Genomic DNA, 8001 nt, shown 5'->3' with positions numbered 1-8001 from the left:
TGGGACTTGAGAGGTGAGGTGGGGGGACTGAGAGGTGAGGTCTGCAGCCAGACTCTCTCAAGTGCACGAGGACCAGGAAACCGAGAAACAGGAAAGGAAAAGCAAACTGAATGTCCAGGCAGCTGATTGCCACTAAGATTTTGTTGTTTTTGTCTCCCCACACTAATTCCTCTAGAATGTTGTTTTGATTTCTGTTTTTCGCTTGAACTTAAATTTCCAATGAAAGTCAGACCTGAAAACTTGTTTCTTCTGAATGAGAATGAAATGATTTTTTTTCTGTCATGTATTTTTTTTTTGCAGTCAAACAACATGGTAGTCTCCAGTACAGCAGTTATCTCATTTGTCCTGTACTTGCTTCCTTCCTGCCTTGTTTACTTCCTTCTTTTTGTCCTTCATTCATTCATTGCTTCCTCCAATCATTGTTTTCTTTGTTCCTTCCCTTCCTTGTTCCAATGTTTTTTTTCTTCTTACCTTTTTCACATCATTTTTTCCTTGTTTTTCTTCCTCAATTCATTCTTTGCTTCCTTCCCACCTTGTTTCCTTCCTTCCTCATTTTTTTGTGTGTTCCCTCCTTCTTTTCTTCCTTCTGACAACAGCTCTCTTACAAGCAAGCAACAAAACACTGCCTGTTTCCACCCGGTCTCGAACCGGAGCCCTTTTGCGTGTAAGGCAAACGTGATAACCACTACACTATGGAAACAACTGCACCAGGCATTGAGCTCACTGACTGATGTTATATCTCCCGTCCACTCTCACACTATCACAAAATCACATGACTTGTGTTTATGTCACCATATTGCCAGTCACACAAAGCATTGTTCAATGCTAAGTCCGTTGAGACGAAACAAAAATACGTCTTATAGCACGACACCCAGCGTTTGTCCGATACTGTTAAACATTTAGAAGGTGATAATAAATGAAGGTACATGGAAACATTAGAGACACTTGGCATAGAGGATCCATATTTAATGCTGAAATTGATGTTTTTGCCGATAAGACAGGTTAATCCATAGAATTGTCAATCTTGATCATCACTTGAAGAAACAAGTTGAAGAATTTGCCTGTCACGACCCGGAGACGAACTTGGCCTGTGCCAATGAAAGCACCGCATCCGAGACGATCTGACGAGGCCTTCCCAAAATGGGTCAGTCCTGGATCATGAAATCTCACAGCAGCTAACAGCTTTATACAGACAACTTTCGTGGCAGTTTCCACAAATCTGTGATCGAGTAGTGGTTAGTTCTCTGCTTTGTTGCCACGCAATCCTTGTTCAATTCCGGATCACAGCAGGTATGAAGCCCCTCAGTCGCCTTTTTCGATGCTGTTATTTGATGGGTGTGGGACAGTGAAAATTGTATTCATGGGTTTGCAGAAGGTTCAGTTTTTACGTAGGGTTAGTGGTGCAATGGATAAAGCGCCTGACTATGGGTCACAAGATTCTAGGTTCATCTCCTGACTACCTCAGTTTGTTTTTTGCATGTGCTATCAAAACCAGTTCAGAATGATGTTTTAGGTATGTTCGCCTTAAATTTCTTCTTCTATATATATTTTTTTTCTTGATACCCCGAGAACTCCTTTATAAACCACATCTGCCATTTTAAAGTAATTATTTAGCAGAAATGCATCAACATGGGAAGAAACATGCTCAGTTATGCGTGCCTGGCAAGCATTCCAAACTCTGTGCCAATTACTTTAAATCGGCATGTTTTGCAACAGCATTAGATACAAAAGTGTCGTGAGCCAGAGACTGAAACCAGATGCGGTGCCAACAATTTTTTCCTACGGCCATTGGGACCTCTACTGCCAGCAGCAGAACTAAATCTCGCTGCTGCAATGATGCAGCAGTGAAGTAGTAGGGGAAAAAACAGTTTCAGTTCTCTCATCTATACGACAAGTCAACAGATACATGGCAAGGATTTTGTGTGCGGCGTGTTATACAACTATTTTAACAAGGGGAGAACTCTGAATAGGAAGGTTGTGCCATGTCACTAAAACATATAGGCGTACATAATGCTCAAAAAATACTCGCACAGCCGGAATGGCATGATTTCAAGCCATGACTCCATAAAAAGAGAGTCCTTAGAAATACCGTCACTTGGAGCCAGTGGCCAATCTGTCTGTTTTCCAGCTGCTATTTGGCTCCTATTCTTCATCACGATCAGCTTTGGACAACTCTGTCTTCGCCCTTTACGGACTGTCGTTATGAGTCCATATAGATGATATTTGGATAACATCTGAGAGGTTGTACCGGAACTATCAGACCGTTGTGTCCCTTTAGAGATATCACGCAACCGGCAACGATGGACAACAGTTTGCTGACAAGAAAGAGATAAAAAAGTAGCTGTGTCCACCTGGTTTCAAACCAAGATCTTTTGCATGTGAGGCCAACACGATAACCACTATGGAAACTGCTACTGCACTTATGACCATCGGCAAACGAGGACGAATTGACAAAGATAGATAAAAATAATAATAATGACCGAGTACAAAAGAGACAGCATCACAAATACGATTGACACATCCAGGAGAAACAAGTCATCAGGTTTTCATGAAGACACTTGGAAAGAGAAGAATCATCTTTTTTGTAATGAACATGCATGCATGTGCACAAAACTTGTCTTCTGCATTTAAATCATCAAAGTGAACATGCACACACACACACGAAAAACACTGCAGCAGGTGGCAACATAAGCAAGCAGGGAGCAGGTACAGACCTCACCTTTCAGGCCCATCTCATGTCTCAAGTCCCATCTTGTAGACCTTGATCACCATCAGGGCTGCAACTAAGGAGAATCATACATCCATCCACTCAGTTCGCATGTTCTCCCCGTGCTTGCGTGGCTTTTTCTGCCGCATCCCACTCTAAATTTGCCCTAGGTGTGATCGTGATTGTGGCTGTTTGTCTCAATATCCCCTGTGATTGCCTGGCAACGAGTTCAGAGTGTCCCCTTCCTCCTGCCCGTTGAGAGCTGGAATCAGCTCCAGCGCTCTCCGTGACCCTCGTAAGGATAAGCGGCAAAGAAAATGGATGAATGAATGGATGGATGGAGATGAGAGTCACCACCAACACCTCCAGGAGAAAGAAGTCATCAGGTCATGAGGAAATAGAAGACTCATCTTAGTTTTCATGAACATGTATGCATGTACACAAAATTTGTTGTCTGCATTTTACTCATCATAGTGAACAAACACACGAGTTCGTGGAACACACTGGAGCAACAGGGGAGCAGTTCAGGGTATCTGTGTCTTGCTAATGGACACAACAGCAGTGAGTTTGGGTGGGGTCTTGAACCTACTTGGTTGGTTTCCCCATGGTGGCAGTCCAGCGAAACCATTGGTCCAGGCCCATTAATTTGGGTCGATGTGAAAAGTTGAAATCACCAAAAAAATTGACGAGCATTTAGTGTAAAGATTAAAAAAAATAATAAAAATCATTAATGAAAAGACTTGGCAAATATCTACCCACATGCCGAGTTTGTATGTTTTCTTTCTCTCTTTCTCGGTCCTCTTGCACTCGACAGAGTCTGGCTGCAAACCTCACCTCTTCGGGCCCCCACCTCACATCTCAAGTCATCACTGTCAGGCAGGGAACGAAGTAGAATAATTTTGTGTAATATTTGTCCTTCCACAAAAACCATATCAAAAACAAAAATTATTTCTCTCCCCATCTTTTTCCAATGTCATCCGTTTTTGAAAAAGCTCCAGCAAGCCACGAGGATGGCGCTAAAAAAAAAGCTCAAGAAATATGGGTTGCCCCCTCCTGGTCTGATTCTATGATTCTAAAAACATCAAGTGCAAACTTTTGTGGCTCGTTGGTCTCGGGGTATGATTCTCGCTTTGGGTGCGAGAGGTCCTGGATTAAAAACCCGTATAAAAGTTCTTCTTTGACAATTTCTTGTTGTTGCATGGTCCATACGCTGCTTAAAAAGTGCAACTCGTGGAAGAAAAAAAAAAGTCTGGCCACTCCTCCATATATAATCTCAACATTTAAACCAAACTTTTTAATCATATCATCATCAGAGTGAGGAGAAAGTGACCCAATCTCATCACTATCTGATCGTGGAGTGAAGAGGCCGTCTGCTTCTGATCATCCACAGAGCCCAAATTTGAAATTTTTCACTTTGGCCTTGTCGCTTGGGTCATTTCTTGTTTTGTTTTGCCAGAATTTTTGTTTTGGGGGATTCCAATGGATAAAAGACATTTTAATTCTTTTTAATGGGGAAAATGGATTTGACGTATAAGCAAATGGAGCCAGCCTCACTGTTGGATGTACATTTTATTCACAATCACAAACATATTTTACCACCAAAAGTCAGATTCCTTCCAATCTGTTTCAAACAATCATTCACGTAATTGATATTGACACCACTAAAGCATTGGGCAAAAAGGATGCATGCTCAAGAAAATTTACATTATTAGAACTTTTTGTATCAACAAAGTCAAACATGAAAAAGCATTGGTATAGCTGGTCTGGGAAAAGGAATCTACCATTTTATGAAATGGCAGTAATTGGTCATTTAATACATCATTGCTCGCAGATGGAACCCCCTCACCTTCAAAATTAAAACTTTTCAAGAAATTAAATGAAAAAAACACCTTCTTAAGCTCAGCTTTCTAAACACCACTTTGTAAAGGTTGGTAGTGTTTCATATTTTGTTGCATCGCATGAACAACAGCCCATACCCCAAAATGTTGTTGCCTCACACATTTACTGTGCTTTTTTTGTTTCAAGCAAATTTATGGAATGGGATGATCAGAATGTCATCATAAAAATGACACAAACACTGCAGGGTCAGGATCCCATACTTGCAAGCCTCACGCAAGAAAGGTCGTCACCAGTCATCAACAAAATATATGCAGACATTTCCACTCAAGGCAGCTTCATACTCTGAAAAGGAGCCTGGGAACACCCTGAACTGGTTGCCAGCCAATCGCAGGGCACATGGAGACAAACAGCCACAGTCACAATCACACCTCGGGGCAATTTAGAGTGTCCAATTAATGTTGCATGTTTTGGGAATATGGGAGGAAACTGGAGTGCCAGGAAAGAAAAACCTACACATGCACAGGAAGAACATGCAAATGCCAAACAGGCAAAGCTGGGATTGAACCCTGGTGCTCAGAAATGTGAGCCCAACATTTTACAGCAGCGCCCACCGTGCGACCGATTCATACATATTTATCTGAATTTCCATATTTTTCAAATGTTGTCACGAACATTATTGCAGTTACAGGACAGTTATTGCAGTGTTAATATTTAATTGAAGAATATACTCATGACTCTAATTGTTCATAAATTAGAGTTTCAATGTTTATTTATATAAATAAAACAATGGGATGATGTGGGGAGTGACATGAATGTTGCTTTTCATCACTATCCAAAAGCGGTTGGAATGGTATTCTGGATCAAATATTAATGAATATTTTTAGGAATGCAGTAAAATGTTGAGATGATTCACTTGATGATGATAATGCAGATCAAATCTTTCAGTTTCACTGGTGCTGGCTGAGCATCCTGCAGGGTTTCAGCCTTGTTGCCATGGTGACAGATTTAGAAAGACAACCTTGGCAGCTTTCAACAGCCGTGATCGTATAGTGGTTAGTACTCTGCGTTGTGGCCGCAGCAACCCCGGTTCGAATCCGGGTCATGGCAGTTCTGTTGAGTTATTTTTTAGTCCTTATGGTTGATATTTGCATGAATCCCTTTAGAATTACAAAAATAAATGAACTAAAGACAATTATGGAAGTAATTCATTGCCATCACAGTACAAATTCAAAATTCTAGAATTGGAATTTTTTTAACACTGTAATCCAATGTAAAAAATTCAACGTGTGTATGTGGATGTGATTTATTTGTGTGATAGAGACAAATAAGTATTTGAACACTTGTCTATCAGCTAGAATTCTGACTCTCAAAGACCTGTTAGGCCGCCTTGAAAAGTCCACCTCCACTCCATGTATTATCCTGAATCAGATGCACCTGTGTGAGGTCGTTTGCTGCAGAAAGACATATTTCATGATTCAATTGATGCATCTCTGCTATATAATTACTTTAAAAAGGCAGATGTGGTTGATAAAGGAGTTCTCGAGGTATCAAGAAAAAATATATATATTTGTGACCTAACCTTCAAAGAAGACATTTCAGGTGAACATACCTAAAACATCATTCTGAATTGGCTTTGATACCACATGCAAAATACACGACCGAGCTAGCCAGGAGTTGAACCTAGAATCTTCTGATCCATGGTCAAGTACTTTATCCACTGTGCCACTAACCCCACGTCAAAACTATACCTTCTGCAAACCCATGAATCCAATTTTCACTGTACCACACGTCAAATAACAGCATCGAAAAAGGCGACTGAGGGGATTCATACCTGATGTGATCCGGAATTGAACAAGGATTGCGTGGCAACAAACCAGAGAACTAACCACTACGCGATCACAGCTTTGTGGAAACTGCCACAAAAGTTGGATGTATAAAGCTGTTGGCTGCAGTTAGAATGCTTAACGATCCAGGACTGACCCAATTTTCGGGAATGCCAAATCAGATCGTCTAGTTGTGAGAATGCGGTGATTTCATTGGCACAGGCCAAGTTCGTCTCCAGGTTGTGACAGGCAAATTCTTCAACTTGTTTCGTCAAGTGATGATCAAGATTGACAATTCTGTAGATTAACCTGTTTTACTGGCAAAAACATCGACTTCAGCATTATATATGGATACTCTATGCCAAGTGTTTCTCATGTTTCCATGTACCTGTATTTATCATCACCACCTTAATGTTTAACGGGATCGGACAAACTCTGGGTGTCGTGCTATAAGACGTATTTTTGTTTCGTCTCAACGGACTTAGCATTGAACAATGCTTTGTTTGACTGGCAATATGGTGACGTAAACAAAAGTCACATGTTTTTATGACGGCGTGAAAGTGGATAGGAGATATAACATGAGTGACTTAGTTCAATACCCAGTGCAGTTGTTTCCATTGTGTAGTGGTTATCACGTTTGCCTTACACGCAAAAGGTCCCCAGTTCGAGACCGGGTGGAAACTGGCAGTGTTTTGTTGCTTCCTCGTAAGAGCGCTGTTGTTGGATGGAAGAAAAGGAGGGAACACAACAAAATGAGGACGCAAGGGAACAGGAAATGACGGAGAGGAAAAACGGAAGGAATTAAAGAAAAGAAAAAAGGAAGGAAGCAAAGAATGAATTGAGGAAGAAAAACAAGGATAAAATGATGGGAAAATGGTTGGAAGGAAGGAGGGTAAAAACTGTAACAAGGAAGGGAAGGGAAGGAAATAAAGGAAGGAAGAAAGTAAACAATGATTGGAGGAAGGAAGGAAGGACGAGGCAAACGAGATCACTGCTCCAATGGAAACTACCATGTTGTTTGATTGCAAAAAACAACACATGAAACTATTTCAGAAAAAAAATCCTTTCATTCTCATTCAGAAGAAACAAGTGTTCAGGTCTGACTTTCCTTGGAAATTTGAATTCAAGCGAAAAACAAAAATCAAAACAAAACTCAAGAGGAATTAGTGTTGAGACACAAAATTTTCTTCTTCTTTTTTTCCTTCGGTTTGTCCCGTGAGGTGTCGCCACAACGTGTCATCTTTCTCCATTTAAGCCCATCTCGTGCATCTCCCTCTCTAACCCCAAATGCCTTCATGTCTTCCCTCACAACATCCCATCAACCTTTTCTTTGGTCTTCCTCTCAATCTTTTGCCTGGCAGCTCCATCCTCAGCATCCTTCTACCAACATACTCACTCTCTCGCCTCTGAACATGTCCAAAACATCAAAATCTGCTCGCTCTCTCTCACCTGGTCTCCAAAACATCCAACTTTGGCTGTCCCTCTAATGAGCTCATTTCTAATCGTATCCATTCTACTCACTCCAAGCGAGAACCTCAGCATCTTCATTTCTGCTCCCTCAAGTTCTGCTTCCTGTTGTTTCTTCAGGGCCACCGTCTCTAATCCGTACGTCATGGCCGGCCTCACCACTGT

At 41.2% G+C, this 8001-nt stretch overlaps 3 non-coding genes across 3 annotated transcripts; 2 read left to right on the top strand and 1 right to left on the bottom strand.

Moving 5' to 3' along the window:
* Window positions 1–627: 627 nt before the first annotated feature.
* On the bottom strand, window positions 628–700 carry trnav-uac (transfer RNA valine (anticodon UAC)). Its single transcript has one exon. It is a non-coding gene; the product is annotated as a tRNA-Val (tRNA).
* A 4881-nt stretch (window positions 701–5581) lies between these two features.
* On the top strand, window positions 5582–5653 carry trnah-gug (transfer RNA histidin (anticodon GUG)). Its single transcript has one exon. It is a non-coding gene; the product is annotated as a tRNA-His (tRNA).
* Window positions 5654–6979: 1326 nt separating this feature from the next.
* trnav-uac (transfer RNA valine (anticodon UAC)) lies at window positions 6980–7052 on the top strand. The gene has a single exon. It is a non-coding gene; the product is annotated as a tRNA-Val (tRNA).
* Window positions 7053–8001: the final 949 nt, after the last annotated feature.

Source organism: Syngnathoides biaculeatus, unplaced genomic scaffold, assembly GCF_019802595.1.
Source record: "Syngnathoides biaculeatus isolate LvHL_M unplaced genomic scaffold, ASM1980259v1 ctg198_pilon_pilon, whole genome shotgun sequence".
Lineage (NCBI taxonomy): Eukaryota > Metazoa > Chordata > Actinopteri > Syngnathiformes > Syngnathidae > Syngnathoides > Syngnathoides biaculeatus.
The sequence above is the reverse complement of the archived record's forward strand: the minus strand, read 5'-3'. Positions and strand labels throughout refer to the sequence as shown.